Source organism: Strigops habroptila, chromosome W (assembly GCF_004027225.2).
Source record: "Strigops habroptila isolate Jane chromosome W, bStrHab1.2.pri, whole genome shotgun sequence".
Taxonomy (NCBI): Eukaryota; Metazoa; Chordata; class Aves; order Psittaciformes; family Psittacidae; genus Strigops; species Strigops habroptila.
In genome coordinates this window covers 2,104,111-2,120,343 of record NC_044301.2, presented here as the reverse complement: position 1 = coordinate 2,120,343, position 16,233 = coordinate 2,104,111, and the positions used below count along the sequence as shown (strand labels likewise).

Genomic DNA, 16,233 nt, shown 5'->3' with positions numbered 1-16,233 from the left:
AAAAGAAATAGAAACTTGAATTCAGTTTTTGGCTTGCATAAAGAATACTGGGGGGGGGGGGGGGAATGGCAGATGTGTAGCATTGTTAACAACAAAACATTGTTTTCCTTTCCAATTATGTGTAATAGATGTCTCTCTATTTGAAAATCACTTTGATGCTTTGTGACTCTACTGGGTTGTCAGGTTGCAGACAGGACAAGCATCAAGCTGTAGTCACAGCAAAAGCTTTTCCAGAGTCCCTCCCATGTGTTTTGTTTACTAGTGGCCTTGTACCTGCTGACATCTATAACAAAAAAACCCCATCCATTTCAGGTTGGCATAATTCCTGCATTAATTTCTTTTAATGAAGTTGAAGTAGAGGAATAAAAAGACAGAGAAGGGGGAAGTCAATTTATTTTCTGTATTTTTTGAAGGAAACAGACTGAACCTTGTCATTCTTCCCATCTTTCCCTTTCCATCCTTCTACTGTTCACATATATAGACATAAGTATTTTTAGATCTGAAAGCATATTTAGAATAATGTAATTTCTTGCACAGTGCAACCCATAGCAATTACTTGGTGAAGGTCTCTGTTGGAATCAGTAATTTCTGATGGGCCTGGAGCAGTAATTTTCAGATTGTTAACCTCCATGGATCAGTCAGCTGCTGTGGAGATGACAGCAAAGGTACCTAGGAGAAGCACTTTTTTCTTTCAGTCTCTGAATGCCTGAATTTGCCTCTCAATGGGAAATTTCAGAGGTTTTCAAATGGAGAAAGATTGACCAATGAATTAGCATTTATCAGGAAGGTATTTAAGGTAAATGACTGAATGTGCATGATGTCCCTGAGTAAGTTGCAGTATTCCATCATCCATGTGTTAATGTACCTGATGCCTGGTCTGGGCTTGCTTAGCCTGTGGAAGAGAAGGCTTGAGCGGTGCTTAGGTGTAGCCTCTGATACCTGTCAGGCCATTATCAGGAGAATGGAGCCAGGCTTTTCAGAGGGGTGCTGGGTGGAGGGATAGGAGACAAGTGGCATGAACTGGAACAGGAGGGGATGTGTGAGAGCTGCCCTCTGCATGAGGACAGTCAAGCATTGGAAAAGATTGCCCACAGAGGTTACATAGTCTCTATCATCAAGAGGGTTTTGGGATCAAGGTGTGGATAAAGGCATGGGCAACCTTGTCTGATCTCTTAGCTGACCCTGCTTTTAGCTGGAGGAGGTCCCTTACAACCTGAATTATTCTATGATAATTTGTGTGTTTTCTTCTGTTGAGAGTGTGTGCCTTTGCTAAAGGAAGGTGACCTGTTATCAGGTGATTCTGGGTGTAGTTGAATAGACAATCTGTTTGAATCATAGAATCAACCAGGTTGGAAAAGACCTTTAAGCTCATCAAATCCAACTGTTCCCCAGCACTGCCAAGGCCACCACTAACCCATGTTACTGAGGGCCTCGTCTACATGGTTTGTGAACACTTCCAGGGACAGTGACTCTACCGCTGCCCTGGGCAGCCTGTTCCAATGCCTGAGCACCCTTTGAGGAAGGAATTGTTCCTAATCTCCAGTCTAAACCTCCCCTGGTGCAGCTTGAGGCTGTTTCCTCTTGTCCTATCACTTCTTCCTTGGGAGAAGAGACTGACCCCACCTCACTCCATCTTCCTTTCAGGTAATTGTAAAGAGTGATAAGGTCCCCACTGTGCCTTCTCCAGACTAAGCAACCCCAGGTCCCTCAGCTGTTCCTCATCACACTTGTGCACCAGGCCCTGCACCAGCTCCATTGCCCTTCTCTGGCCCTGCTCCAGCACCTCAATGTCTCCCTTGTAGTGAGGGGCCCAGAACTGTACACAGGATTCGAGGTGCAGCCTCACCAGCCCCCAGTACAGGGGGATGATCCTGCCCTTTTTGTAGAGAGGTGTCATATTGGCCAACCTCCAATCCCCTGGGACTTGCCCACTACACCAGGACTGCTGATAGATGATGGAGGGTGGCTTGGCAAGATCCTCTGCCAGCTCCTTCAGCACTCTTGGGTGGAACCCATCTGGCCCCATAGACTTGTGTACATCTAAGTGGAGCAGGAGGTCTTTAACCATTTCTTCTTGGATTCTGGGGACTTCAATCAGTTCCCCATCTGTCATCCAACTCGGGGGACTGAGTGCCCTGAGGATGCTGGTGTGACTATTAAAGACTCAAGTGGTCCTGTGATGCTTGTCCCATTGTGTTTCTAGAAGTGTGTGCAGGAGATGCTTCTATTCAGTTTTAGTGGCAATAGAAATGAGTGAAGGAAAAATAGTCTAAAACATGTTTGCTGCTTTACTTTTCTGGTTTTCATTGCAGTCTAAAGTCTGCTTGTTCTTTTTAATGAGTGATCAAAAATACCTGGTAGAAATTGGATGAATAACAGGAACTGAAGCAACTTGAGAGCTCTTTCATTGTCCCTATTTACTCTTGTTAATCAGTAGTGAAGGGTGCAGCAACTGATGGTCTAAATTGTGTTTGCTATGGATTCACATGTACCCCTGGACCAACAGCACCAATTTAAGGGGGGGTATTGGTGCTGACTTTCAAACCTTCCAGAAAAAAGCTTGAATTCAATCTTAAGAGAGTTTAACTTTGGTGCAGTGGTGTATAGGGCCAGCTTGAATATCCAGGGAGTGTGGTTTATTAATGCTCTGATTACTTATGGAATAAGTGTAGTCATAACTGGATAGTAAATGTTTTGGTTTTTTTTATTTCTTCCACTAGCATGTTAGAATGTATTGGTTTGAGGCTTTTTCCTCTTTAAATTCAGTTGTTTGTTTCTTGGTATTCTGCAGATCAGCAAGTCTTTACTGAGCTTATTTGCCCATGATGGTTGTTCATTGATTCTTTGAATCCAGCTTGCTTTTTAAATGTGGCCATCTCTGGGAGACCACCTTTGTTTTCTCTAGCACTTCATATTATACTTTACTATTGCTCATGTTAGTTTTTGTTGACTTCTTTAAGGACTCTTTAGAAGTGCAGGTCTGCCATGTTTGTATTCAAAAAGACTTAATATTTTAATTGATAGCAGTCAGCTTGCATGTGTTCAGGTCTGATAATGCAGCAAACATAACTGCTGGTTGAAACAGTTATTGGGTCTTTCTCCATATTACAGAGATGTGCTGATAGCTCACATGCTCCAGATGTCACTGGTGCTTACATGTTCCAGGGAAAGCCATCTGTTTGTCAGCAGCCAACTCTTTCTACCTTGCCAGGTGAAAAGGTGGCTTTTCCTTAGGTTACACCTCTGAGTAGCTCTGATGTCACTTTAACAGAAGGATGGACTTTGTGCTGCAGCGTGCTGATAGAGAATTGTCTCCAGGTTGTTCTGTGGTCCCTTGATTGCGAAGGAGGCAATGGGAAGAGGTTTCATCCAGACCTTTTGCAGAAATGGGTCTTAGAAGGACTGTGTTCCCCTTTAGGAGTTAACAGGCAGTCTTGGTGTGTTTGTGCTGATCTCTCATGTCCAGAGTTACGGCAGAGAAGGAAGAGGGATGAGTGTAGATAAGAACTCCTAAGCTGGGTCAAGCCATGGAAAAGATTCTGTGGACAGAATACCTGCTGCCTGAGGCCCTGGTCTAATTCAAGGTCACTCATGGCCCATGTGAAGGCTCCATTCTCTTCTAGTCTTCTGCTATTTCATACCTTGATGCATCTTCTTCCTTGGTGCTACTGCTCTCTGGGTCATGCAGCTTCCCATCGTATTGGTGCCATCTGCCACGTGTCAAAGCAGGTGAGGGGGGAGCTTAATTCGGGCAGTTGTCTCCCTCCTGGACCAGTATGGCTGGTGGCACAGGACAAGCTGGAGGAATTTATGAGGAAGTGGGGAGAGAGGCTTTGGGGTGTAGTGTCACCTTGGATGATTTGGCAAGGTTGAGGAGCAACAGAAGCACTGGGCAATATGGACAGTGTGGGCAGGGCTGCTGGGATTGTGGGGCTGTGGAAACCAGTTGATATTGAGAGTCTGTAGGAAAGCCTGGTGTGCTGGGAAACTGGGAAGTTCTGCGTGGTTTAGGGCATGAATTCCCTCTCCTGTAATGCAGGATGCTGGACATGAGAGCTTTGCTGTGTGTGCAGAGATGCTGTGTACCCCAAGGCATTGTGCAGCAGTGGCAGTGCCAGGCCAAGGGATGGGCATGGGATGAAGATATTGGGGATACCATAGTACCTTGTGGGGTGAGGTTTGTAGGAAGTGTGGTGAGAGGTGTGGAGGGCTGGAGTTTACCCTTGAGGATGTGTCAGTGTGTGGCCTGGCAAAGGTATTGGAAAATGTGATTTAGATGTCACTGTGGAACAGTCCCTTGTGGAGCAGCGATCCCAGTTCTGCAGTATCAGTGTGTACCTGTTGAAGAGATTGTTGCTGGCAGCTGCAGCTTTTGTGCACTGGATTGGGTTTCAGCTCAAGCACTGACTGCTGGGTGGTATTTGAGGTGGGGATAAATGCTCTAATATGAGCAGATTCTGGGAAATTGAGTGAGTAATGTGAATTAAAGTGTTATACTCTGTGATGGTAGCTCAGCTTTGCTGCTGTGCTTCTGCATAGAAGCCAAGTGTACTTCACCTTTAGTGACAGGATAGAAGAGGGAAGTGTGTTAAGCAAAGAGCTAGTGAATTAACTCCTGTTGTGTACCGTTGAGAGGACACTCTTCCTTAGAGTGGCCTGGGGATGGTGAAATACTGAGGAGCTGAACAGATAAATCAGTTGGTGTAAGGCACTTGCAAACAGTCCATATTAATATGTTAGTTGTTTACAGTAAATGAGATCAAGTTGAAATAGCAAGTGGTTGCCAGCTTCTTCGGCTGGTAGAATTGTTGAAGTATGTGAATAGAAGGTGGTAACAATTGATCAGTTTTGTTTTCATTCTCCACTTTTGTATGTGAGTTGTGAATTTTTTTTACCGTAAAAGTTGAAGAAACTCTCTGAGACTCAATGTGGAGTTTCAGAAAGCAGCATTCTTTATTGCAGCGCTGGGCGCACATGCGAATTGTTTCACAAAGGTGAGCGCACCTGATACTTGCTGGCAGTGGCTATATATTTAGCATACTCATGCTGGTTTCTGTAACATAAAAACTTGGGCCTCCACAGCCTTTTCATCAGGAACATGTATCTGAATTTTCTTTCTTTAAATGTAATTTATGCATGTAATTTACTCAGTATATCTCTATCCAATAACAGCATGGGTCACTCAGGCATGTAAAGAAATTGATGGGTCAACATCTGTTTTCCAATTTTAAAGGTTGAAAGAAAGGCTGGGTTCCTGTTCACCCTGTGGCACCAATGCCTGAAGCTGTTTGCTTGCTTAATTGTCCTTTACATGTATTTATAACAGAATAAATAGCTTCTGTTTCTACAAGAAATTTTATCTTATCATTCCCCAACCTAACTGTAACCAGGGGCTCTGTTGGGGAGGGTTTTGAATCTTTCCCCGATTCTCCTCAGCCCTCATCTAAAGTAATAATTTTCTCTGCCTGTCCTGACATTCCAATAAATCTAGGGTGTGTTTGTTTTTTGTTTTTGTGTTTGTTTTTTTTTTTTTGTCCCCCCCCCAACATTCCAATTTTACTCTGGAGCTTATCTTATGCCCCCCCACATATACAGTAACAGATTCCTAGTTGAAACCTGATACACTGTAACCCGCAATACACAATATTGTATTATATCAACCAACAATATTAACAATCGGGGACTCGAACCTATCTGCTGCTGCTAACACACTGATGTTTTAGTTGTTGCTAAGTAATGTTTACTCCAATCAAGGACTTTTCAGTCTCATGCTCTGCCAGTGAGGAGGGGCACAGGAAGCTGGGAGGAAGCAGAGACAGGATACCTGAGCCAAAGTAGCCAAAGGGGTATTCCATACCACAGCACATCATGCCAAGTATAGAAACAGCAGGGAGATACCCGAAAGGCCAGATTGCTGCTCAGGTTGGGCTGGGTATCGGTCAGCAGGTGGTGAGCGAAAGGTCTCCCAGGCCACATTCATTATTTTTCCCAAATCATATTGGTCCTCCCCCTTAAGCTTTTGTACCTTCCATGGATTGACCTTTTATTAAATGGCCTAATTCTCTCCTTCCTTCCTCTGATTCAGGATCAATAGTAGTATATTTACACATCACCTCTTTTAATCTTTCCATGAATCCAGAGGGTGATTCATTTATATCTTGCCTTATTTCATGTAGCTTAGACCAGTTCAATGCCTTGGGGACCACATTCCTAATACCGAATAAAATCCACCTCTGATATTGTTTCAAAGCCTGCCTGTCCTGGTCCCAATTAGGGTCCCAGTTAGGATTGGCAGTAGGTATGTGAAGATTCACTGTACCTGCCAATGTGCCTGCTGTTATTTGTTGCTCTATTGTGGTCCAAGCCATATGAATAATGATATCCCTGTCAACATGATGCATAATTACCAGCCACTTGTTTCCAAATATTCTAATCTATAATTGTAAAGGGAATCTATTGTGACTGGATCATCACTGCCCACAGCTTGTCTTAAAGTTGCAATCACAGTTTCCCCTTGTTTTCCCCTAGTTTGCCCTGCTGTAGGGCAAAATCCTTCAGCCCCCTCTAACATCTCCCCTTTCTGATGCCTGTGCTTGATTGTCATTGTCAGCACCTTTGGCCCCATTATTAGCAATACTCCTTCTCTGGGGGGCTACCATCAAATCCAAATCCTCCTCCGCATTCTTCAAATGTTTAGTGCATAACTGCCCTATGCTGCACAAAGAGCAACAGCGTTTAAGTGAATTTTACTATATTTCTCCAAGGACAATACTAACGGGTCCTGGGGTGCAAGATTAAAACCACAATCCTTTTGCCATTCCAGATGATTTCTCAAAGTGAAAAACATTTCCACATAAGCTATTTCATCCCACTTTCCTTCTCATCTCAAGAATAACATCAATTGTAACAAAGTATTTAATTGTGCCATTCATAGGCCACTTTTCCCCAAAATCTAGTTTGTATAACTGCCACCATTGATTACAGTATTTTACCAAAGTCTCCCAAGTGACCGAGCCACCTGGGGGTCTGCCACTTTGTTTCCAGTGTTGAAAAATGCAACCCAATGGGGATTTCTTCAAACCCCCCCCATGGAGGCAGTGGTCCTGACCTCCACCCAGATTGCAGAGTGTTGCAAAATGCAACCCAGCAGGGACCTTTTCAGGATTCCCCCTTTGGAGGCAGTGGTACTCATGATCCTGACCTCCACCCAGATACCAGAGTCTGGACAACCAGAACCAGACTGCCTTTACCCACCGCGCAGGGTGTCCCCTGTGACTAATGTGGAAAGGGACCAGAAAGAATGCCTTTGTAAAGAAATAAGTTCAGGGTCTTACCGAGGTCCCAAGTCGGTCCAGGGAGCTGTGGTTCCTTTCAGGGAAACTCCCCTGATGCTGGTGTGAAGGTCCTAGAGACTACCTAGATCTGTGGGAAAGATGGCAGAGGGTCCCTGTTCAAGCGCCAAATGGTTACTGTAAAAGTCAGTTGGAGTGTCGTGGTTTAAGCCCATCCAGTAACTCAGAACCACGCAGCTGCTCACTCACTCCCCCCCTTCTTCCCCCCCCCGGCTCCCAGAGGGATGGGGAGGAGAATCAGAAGAATGTAACTCCCACTGGTTGAGATAAGAGCAGTCCAGTAACTAAGATATTATACAAAACCACTACTGCTACCACCAATAATAATAATTATAAGGGAAATAACAAGGGGAGAGAATATAAAACTAAAAGGGGAAAAGGAAAACAATAAACACAAGTGATGCCCAATACAATTGCTCACCACACGCCAACCAACACCCAGCCCGACCCAAGCAGCGATCTGAGCCTTCTGGGCAACTCCCCCCAGTTTCTATACTGGGCATGACATGCTGTGGTATGGAATACCCCTTTGGCTAGTTTGGGTCAGGTGTCCTGTCTACGCTTCCTCCCAGCTTCCTGTGCCTCTCCTTACTGGCAGAGCATGAGACTGAAGAGTCCTTGATTGGAGTAAGCATTACTTAGCAACAACTAAAAACATCTGTGTGTTATCAGTACTGTTCTCAGGCTCAAGTCGAAAGCACAGCACTGCACCAGCTACTAAGGAGGAGAAAAATAACTGTTACAGCTGAACCCAGGACACCTGCTAACACGCAGAGAGAAAGGAATGTTTGGCTGATGGGGGAACATCATGGGATTGGTAACAACTAAGGAGACAGTAAATAAGACCGAGGATGCCAGCCTTCAAGATAGCAGAGTGGCGCCCAACATGGAGCAAGACTGGAACAGAACAGAAGCAAGGACAGACCAACTGCTAACTCAGCACTAGGACCTTGCGAGCATGTGCGAGCACTGAGGTCATTCAGTAAACAGTGAGGAAGACTATTGGGGACCACCAGAGAACCCCACTCAGCAAGAAAGCACATGTGTAATTAGAATGCAAATACTATAATTAGTTCCTGGAAATATAATTAATATGTAAATAGTTTTCTGGAAAAGCTATGAATATGCATGAGTATGCTAAATATAGAGATGCTGCCAGCAAATAATGGGTGCACTCACCTTTGCAAAATAATTTGCGTGTGCGCCCAGTGCTGCAATAAAGAATGCTGCTTTCTAAAACTCCAAATTGAGTCTTAGAGAGTTTCTCCATATTCTGGGTTCAGCTGTAGCAGTTATATTTCTCCTTAGTATCTGGTGCAGTGCTGTGTTTTCAACTTGAGACTGAGAACAGTGCTGATAATACACCGATGTTTTAGTTGTTGCTAAGTAATGTTTACTCCAAATCAAGGACTTTTCAGTCTCATGCTCTGCCAGTGAGGAGGGGCACAGGAAGCTGGGACGAAGCAGAGACAGGACACCTGAGCCAAAATAGCTGTCCTGGTTTGAGCCCAGCTGGTAACTCGGAACCACGCAGCTGCTCACTCATTTCCCCCCCCTTCTTCCTCCCCCTGCTCCTGGAGGGATGGGGAGGAGAATTGGAAGAATGTGACTCCCACGGGTTGAGATAAGAGCAGTCCAGTAACTAAGCCTAAGGTATAATACAAAACCGCTACTACTACAACTAATAATAATAACGATAAGGGAAATAACAAGGGGAGAGGATACAATTGCTCACCACCTGCCGACTGCTACCCAGCCTGACCCGAGCAGTGATCTGTGCCTTCTGGGTAACTCCCCCCAGTTTCTATACTGGGCATGACGTGCCATGGTATGGAATACCCCTTTGGCTAGTTTGGGTCAGGTGTCCTGTCTCTACTTCCTCCTGGCTTCCCCTTCTCCCTGCCAAAGCATGAGACTGAGAAAGCCCTTGGTTGGAATAAACATTACTTAGCAAGAACTAAAAACATCAGTGTTATCAGCGTTGTTCCCAGGCTGAAAGTTAAAAAACACAGCACTGCACCAGCTACTAAGAAGGAGAAAAATGACTGCTATAGCTGAACCCAGAACAGTATCCACCCCTTATTCCATACCATTCACGTCATCCTCAGATCCCCCATTTTTGAATATACCATCACTTTTGTCTCATATATATATACCCCCACACACAAAGAGAAAGATATAATTTCTTAGTCCATGGACCAATCCCTATAAAGTTGCTGAATTCATCCAGTCCATGATGTCAGGCTCCATCTCTTGTAACAGACTTTCAGGGCAGGAGGGACAGTGTGTAGTGTTGGGTTGTTGCCTGCTGATGACACGGCCAAACTCGTCTGGTCGCTGCTGAACTCATCTGGTTTCATCAAAGTTCATTCTTTGTTGGGGTGATAATTGGAGGAAAGTCAGGGTCAGTTGCTGGTGACCTGAAGATATCTAGCTGGTGGGCTATGAAAGTGTTATATAGCAGGCAACAGCATACAATTGAGTTAATTGGCTGTTTTCCCCCAAAATTAAATCCCCTTGAGGTACACATAGGACTTCCCCATCTTCCCGCGTTACCCACCAAGTATGTCCAGGTCCCTGAGCAAAAGCAACCCCACGAGTGGGTTTGCCTTAACCTGAAGCAGGAATAACCCAGACTGTCTTCCCCAGGAAATTCTTTATGCGCACCACAGGAACTTTATCCCCCTCTATAGTATGTAAAAGTTGTGATTGGGCTGGGCCAGCCCTTTTGGCAGATCCCCTCGTGTTGACCAACCAGGTGGCTTTTGGTAAATGTGTATCCCAGTGTTTGAAAGTCCCACCACCCATTGCTCTCAGTGTAGTTTTTAAGAGCCCATTGTACTGTTCAATTTTCCCAGAGGCTGGTGCATGGTAGGGGATGTGATATACCCACTCAATGCCATGCTCTGTGGCCCAAGTGTCTATAAGCTTGTTCCAGAAATGAGTCCCATTGTCTGACTCAATTATCTCTGAGGTGCCGTGTCACCACAAGATTTGTTTCTCAAGGCCCAGGATAGTGTTCCAGACAGTGGCATGGGGCAGAGCGTATGTTTCCAGCCAGCCGGTGATTGCTTCCACCATGGTAAGCACATGGCGCTTGCCTTGGCGGGTCAGTGGGAGTGTGATATAGTCAGTGTGCCAGGCCTCCCCATACATGTACTTCAGCCATCGTCCTCCATACCAGAGAGGCTTTAACCGTTTGGCTTGCTTAATTGCAGCACGTTTCACATTCGTGAATAACCTGGGCAATAGTGTCCATTGTTAAGTCCACACCTTGATCACGAGCCCATCTATATGTTGCATCTCTGCCTCGATGGCCTGAGATGTCATGGGCCCACTGGACTAAAAATAATTCACCCTTATGTTGCCAATCTAAGTCCATCTGAGCCACTTCAATCTTAGCAGCTTTATCCACTTGCTGGTTGTTCTGGTGTTCCTCAGTGGCCCGACTCTTGGGTACATGAGCATCTACGTGGCGTACCTTCACCACCAGGTTCTGCACCCGGGCAGCGATATCTTGCCACAATGCAGCAGCCCAGATGGGTTTACTTCTGCATTGCCAGTTGCTCTGCTTCCATTGCTGCAACCACCCCCACAGGGCATTTGCCACCATCCATGAGTCAGTAGAGAGATAAAGGACTGGCCACTTTTCTCGTTCAGCAATGTCCAAGGCCAGCTGGATGGCTTTCACCTCTGCAAACTGTCTCAATTCACCCTCTCCCTCAGCAGTTTCTGCAACTTGTCCCAGGGGACTCCACACAGCTGCCTTCCATCTCCGATGCTTTCTCACAGTATGGCAGGACCCATCAGTAAACAAGGCATATTGCTTTTCACTCTCTGACAGTTCATTATATGCTGGGGCCTCTTCAGCACGCGTCACCTCCTCTTCTGGTGACATCCCAAAAATCTTTGCCCTCTGGCCAGTCCATGATGACTTCTAGAATTCCTGGACGACTGGGATTTCCTATTCGAGCTCGTTGTGTAATTAGTGCGGCCCACTTACTCCATGTAGCATCAGTTGCATGATGTGTAGAGGAGACCCTGCCTTTGAACATCCAGCCCAGCACAGGCAACCGGGGTGCCAGGAGGAGCTGCGCTTCAGTTCCGATCACTTCTGAGGCAGCTTGAACCCCTTCATAGGCTGCCAGTATGTCTTTTTCAGTGGGAGTGTAGTTGGCCTCGGATCCTCTGTATCCCCGACTCCAAAAGCCAAGGGGTCGACCTCGAGTCTCCCCTGGAGCTTTCTGCCAGAGTCATCAGGTAGGACCATTCTCCCCAGCTGCAGTGCAGAGCACATTTTTCGCATCTGGCCCTGTCCTGACTGGTCCAAGGGCTACTGCATGAACTATTTCTCGTTTAATTTGTTCAAAGGCTTGTTGCTCAGGGCCCCATTTGAAATCATTCTTCTTCCGGGTCACGTGGTAGAGAGGGCTTACAATCAGACTGTGATTTGGGAAGTGCATTCTCCAGAACCCCACAACCCCTAAGAAAGCTTGTTTTTCTTTCTTGGTAGTTCTTGGAGATATTGCTGTTATCTTATTGATTACATCTGTGGGAATTTGGCAACGTCCATCTTGCCATTGTATTCCCCAAAACTGAATCTCCTGTGCAGGTCCCTTGACTTTACTTTGCCGAGGTGAGTATCTCCAGAGAGGATGCCTTTAACACCGGAGCAGGGGGAAGCACAGCGTCCAGGAGCCTCAGTTCGGAGCGGCAAGAGCGACCGAGGGAGCCTCAAGTCCTCGACAGGACTTGCCCAGGAGCCGGCAGCTCAGCTCACGCGAGCAGCTGACTCACAGGGGGCGGCGCCAGGAGTGATGGCACCAGCCCTCAGTGGGTAAAAACCCATCCCAGGGAGCACGAGCGACCAGGAGCACGGCGACCAGGGCGTGGCACGTCAGTCAGGGTGTGGCGTGGCAGTTTGCACAGGCAGGGCGAGCAGGCAGCGAGCGGGATGGTGAGCACTCGCCTCAGGAGCAGGGCCCGCTCTGGGAGCTCTGCCCCGGCAGTTGCCAGCGTAGGCACCCAGACAGAGCCGATGAGAGGGGAGGCTGCGGCGCAGACCTCGGAGTGTAGAAAGTGCCTCGACTGGTCTCTTAAGGCGAGGGTGCGCAATGGACAGGGCTGCACTCAGTGCGCCCTGGTGGAGGTCCTTCTGCAGCAGGTGGCTGAGCTGTGGGAGGCTGTTGGAGAGCTAAAAGATGCCAGGGAAGCTGAGAGGAAGCTGGGCTGCTTGCTCCAGGCCCAAACTGTGCAGGGGCTGCAAACGTCCAGCATTGCTCACATAGGAAAGAAGGAGGGCAGCAACCCAGGAAGCTGGGAATTAGTTACGAGAAAAACTAACAAAAAAAGGAGGAAGAGGACAATTAACGACAAGGGACTTCCTCCTAAATCTGATGTCCCCACCCAGAACCGCTTCGCAGTTCTGCAGGGGACTAATGTGAAAGCACCCACCACACCTAATGAGTATCCTGCTGATGCACCAGTAAAGAGGATCACTACTGGTGCCTCCAGGAAAAAGCGGAGGGTCATAGTAGTAGGGGACTCTACTTTGAAAGGCACAGAGGCACCCATCTGCCGGCCTGATCCAGTCTCAAGGGAGGTGTGTTGCCTGCCAGGGGCTCAGATCAGGGATGTTGCTGAGAGGCTGCCTGCTCTAGTAAGTCCTGCTGACTATTACCCCCTTCTAGTGGTCCATGTGGGTGCTAGAGATATAGATAGCAGTAGCCTGGAGAACATTAAGAAGGACTACAGAGCCCTGGGAGAGTTGGTTAGGGGCTCTGGAGCTCAGTTTTTTCATCTATTCTCCAGGACAAAGGGGAGGACCTTAAAAAAGCTAGGTGTGTCTGGCAGGTTAATAAATGGTTAGAATGCTGGTGCCATAGTCAGGGGTTTGGCTATTTAGAACATGGGGCTCCATTTGGGAGGCCAGATCTACTGGAGGCTGGTGGAGCTGGTCTGACAAAGAAGGGGAAGAGCTGTTTTGGTAGGAGGCTTGCCAGGCTGGTCAGGAAAGCTTTAAACTAGATGTGTAGGGGGAGGGGAGCATTGATCCATCCCAACACTCCTGGTCAGTTGCCAGCACCTGTAATAAGTGCTTGGAGCGATGTAGAGATGTTCCAGCTGCCCCAGCCATTGAGTCGGCTTCATATAGAGCTCGGCTAAGGTGCCTCTATACAAACGCCCGTAGTATGGGGAACAAGCAAGAGGAATTAGAGATGTGTGCAAGGCTATGGGAATATGATGTCATTGGTATCACAGAACCATGGTGGGATGGCTCCTATGACTGGAATGTCGGAATGGAAGGTTACAGGCTGTTTAGAAAAGACAGGCCAGGCAGACGGGGAGGGGGCATTGCTATCTATGTCAGTGATAGGCTAGAGAGTATGGAACTCTGTCTGGGGATGGGTGATGAGGTAACAGAGTGTTTGTGGGTCAGGATCAAAGGGAAAACATCAATGGGGGACATTACAGTGGGGATGTGTTACAGGCCGCCTGATCAAGAGGACTCTGTGGATGAAGCGCTCTACAGACAGAGAGGAGCAGCCTCACGCTCGCAGGCCCTTGTCCTCATGGGGGATTTCAACCATCCTGACATCTGTTGGAGGGACGGTACTGCCCGGCAGAAGCAATCCAGGAGGTTCCTCGATTGTGTGGAAGACAACTTCCTCTTTCAAGCAGTAGAGGAGCCGACGAGGAGAGGTGCCATGCTTGACCTCGTGCTCACCAACAGGGAGGGACTGGTTGGAAATGTGACGCTCCAGGGCAGCCTTGGCTCTAGTGATCACGAGATGGTTGAGTTTGAGATCCTCAGGACAGTGAGAAGAGCATGCAGCAAGCTCACTGCCCTGGACTTCAAGAAAGCAGACTTTGGCCTCTTCAGGAACCTCCTTAGTAAGGTTTCATGGGATACAGTCCTAGAGGGCAGGGGGGCCCAAGACTGCTGGTCGATATTCAAGGATCACCTGCTACGTGCTCAAGAGTGTTGCATCCCGACTAGAAGAAAGTGCAGCAGGAGGGCCAGGATACCTCCATGGATGGACAAGGAGCTGCTGAGGAAACTTAGAGGGGAAAAAAGAAGCTTATAGAAGGTGGAAGCGAGGACAGGTGGCCTGGGAAGAATATAGGAGCATTGCCCGAGAAGCTAGGGACCAGGTCAGGAAAGCTAAGGCCCAGCTAGAATTAAGTTTGGCAAGGGATGTAAAAGATAACAGGAAAGGATTCTATAGATACGTAGCAAATAAAAGACAGGCTAGGGACAATGTGGGCCCTCTCCAGAAGCTATCAGAGAACTGGCTACCCTGGATTTGGAGAAGGCTGAGGTTCTTAATGACTTCTTTGCCTCAGTCTTCACCAGCAAATGCTCTGACCACACCACGAAAGTCTTGGAAAGCAAATGCAGGGACTGTGAAAATGAAGACCTTAGGCCCACTGTAGGAGAGGATCAGGTTCGAGACCATCTTAAGAACCTGAATGTGCACAAGTCCATGGGACCTGATGAAATCCATCCACGGGTCCTGAAGGAGCTGGCGAATGAAGTTGCTAAACCACTGTCCATCATATTCGAAAAATCCTGGCAGTCAGGTGAAGTTCCCGATGACTGGAAGAAGGGAAATATAACCCCCATTTTCAAGAAGGGGAAGGTGGAAGACCCAGGGAACTACAGACCAGTCAGTCTCACCTCTGTGCCTGGCAAAATCTTGGAACAGTTTCTCCTGGAAAGCATGCTAAGGCACATGAAAAACAACAAGGTGGTTGGTGACAGCCAACATGGCTTCACTAAGGGGAAATCCTGCCTGACCAATTTGGTGGCCTTCTATGATGGAGCCACGGAACTGATGGACAGGGGCAGAGCAGTTGACGTCATCTACCTGGACTTGTGCAAAGCGTTCGACACTGTCCCGCGTGACATCCTTGTCTCTAAATTGGAGAGACATCAATTTGATAGATGGACCACTCGGTGGATAAAAAACTGGCTTGATGGCCACACGCAAAGAGTTGTGGTAAATGGCTCGATGTCCAGTTGGAAACCAGTAACGAGTGGTGTCCCTCAGGGATCGGTGTTGGGACCGGTCCTATTCAACATCTTTGTTGGCGACATGGACAGTGGGATGGAGTGCGCCCTCAGCAAGTTTGCCGACGACACCAAGCTGTGTGGTTCGGTTGATACGCTGGAGGGAAGGGATGCCATCCAGAGGGACCTTGACACGCTTGAGAGGTGGGCCAATGCCAACCTTATGAAGTTTAACCAAGCCCAGTGTAAGGTCCTACACCTGGGTCGGGGCAATCCCAGGCACAGCTACAGGTTGGGTGGAGAAGAGATTCAGAGCAGCCCTGCAGAGAAGGACTTGGGGGTGTTGGCTGACGAGAAGCTTAACATGAGCCGGCAGTGTGCACTTGCAGCCCAGAAAGCCAACCGTATCCTGGGCTGCATCAAAAGAAGCGTGACCAGCAGGTCAAAGGAGGTGATCCTGCCCCTCTACTCTGCTCTTGTGAGACCTCACTTGGAGTGCTGTGTACAGTTCTGGTGTCCTCAACATAAAAAGGACATGGAGCTGTTGGAGCGAGTCCAGAGGAGGGCCACGAGGATGATAAGAGGGCTGGAGCACCTCCCATATGAAGACAGGCTGAGAGAGTTGGGGCTGTTCAGCCTGGAGAAGAGAAGGCTGCGTGGAGACCTCATAGCAGCCTTCCAGTATCTGAAGGGGGTCTATAAGGATGCTGGGGAGGGACTCTTCCATAGGGACTGTAGTGGTAGGACAAGGGGTAATGGGTTCAAACTTAAACAGAGGAAGTTTAGATTAGATATAAGGAAGAAGTTCTTTACAGTGAGGGTGGTGAAGCACTGGAATGGGTTGCCCAGGGAGGTTGTGGATGCTCC

At 47.6% G+C, this 16,233-nt stretch overlaps 1 protein-coding gene across 4 annotated transcripts in view; it reads left to right on the top strand.

Moving 5' to 3' along the window:
• The window catches only part of LOC115619212 (nuclear transport factor 2), a 63,216-nt gene that overhangs the window by 22,647 nt on the left and 24,336 nt on the right, over positions 1-16,233 (top strand). The window contains exon 2 of one of the 4 annotated variants that reach the window (XM_030511262.1): positions 8,661-8,666. The exons of the other annotated variants lie outside the window; for them this stretch is intronic. The gene's annotated coding sequence lies outside the window, so the exon portion shown is untranslated. The remainder of the gene's footprint in view (positions 1-8,660; positions 8,667-16,233) is intronic. 4 annotated transcript variants of the gene reach the window in all.